Source organism: Arachis ipaensis, chromosome B08, assembly GCF_000816755.2.
Source record: "Arachis ipaensis cultivar K30076 chromosome B08, Araip1.1, whole genome shotgun sequence".
Lineage (NCBI taxonomy): Eukaryota > Viridiplantae > Streptophyta > Magnoliopsida > Fabales > Fabaceae > Arachis > Arachis ipaensis.
The window spans coordinates 26,439,142-26,440,584 of record NC_029792.2 but is presented as its reverse complement, the minus strand read 5'-3'; positions in this window follow the sequence as shown (position 1 = coordinate 26,440,584).

Sequence of the window (1,443 nt, the reverse complement as noted above, 5' to 3'; positions counted from 1 at the left end):
GTGTTACAAAATATCCAACAAACAAAAAATACTAAAAGTAATAATAATATTCATACATTAATAACCTCTCTTAATATTCATACATTAATAATCTTTTATAATAATTTTTTTAAGTTGAAATTTGGGAGAAAGGGAGAGAAGTGGGGGGATTAGATAATAAAATGAACTCCGTTTTACTCTCCAAAGTTTTTCTTCGTTTTTTTTCATACTACAACTTGTCAACATATTCTTAAAGTTGATAGAGCCTCCTAATGTCTATTGCTAATTAAAGAATTTAACTAAGAAACTCTGAATTGGGAAGAGTTGAGCTAGTATATGTATTGATTATCTTGAAAAATTAAATTGATCTTTATTCTCTTCAATAGCATTGCATTGATGTAAAAGAAGGCCGATAATTTCTAAAAAAAATCACAATATGTTATAGAATTATTTTAATTACAAAAAGTTTAAAATAAGAAAATTTGAATATATTACCGATCGTTGAAATTGTATCTTCGAATTTTTGACACGAATTTACCAAAACTGAACTTAAATTGAGGAAGTTTAATCTCATTATATGATTTACTTCGAAGATTTTCGGACAGATGTAGAAAGCATGGAGGGGATGGAACTTGAACTTGGCCTACAAAACTCCATGGAAACAACGTACTCCTCAATAAAAAATCGAGCTCCTCCCCCCAAGAAAATTAACTTTATTCACATTCCATTGGGTTGATCATAATATGTGAGTAGATCCAATCATTTTTTGGTAAAATAGAGTTTACTGCCACTTCGTTAGACGCTTACATCTGTGTAATTAGAGCCCGAATCAGTGAATATATACAACTTGTGATGATATTTGATGGATTGGTGCATTGTAAACGATTGCGGCAAAAGACAATCACACTGAAACATCAGACGAAAAGAATAAGTTGGAGTAAGAACAATCATTAAATTATCAAAAAAATAATATAATAGAACGAGTATATAAAAAATACTAGTAAAAAATTATAAATTGTACCTTAAAAGGATCAACTTCGATAAAAAACGAAGAATACATTTTTATTCTATGAAATAGTCAAAAAAGAATAATAAATTAAAAAAACTAAGTTGGCTCTCATATCTAAGATCACAAATCACACAAAAACACTATATATAGCCTTTATTAGAACAAAAATAATTATATAAAGTAATTATTATTAAGTTAATTTTTTATTATTTACGTTATATATCATATATTTGCCGTGATTGAATAAGCCATTATCATATCATATACATTTTTATCATGATTAGAATCATAGATTTTTGTTTTTTTTTAAGGTAGATATCAATATCAACTTGTCAAAAATTACGATTAATTTAAAATTATATTACAATGATTGAAAATTAAAATTATTGACAATTAACATAATTATGTATTAAATACTGATTTGATGTATAATTATAAAAAAATTGATAATTAAT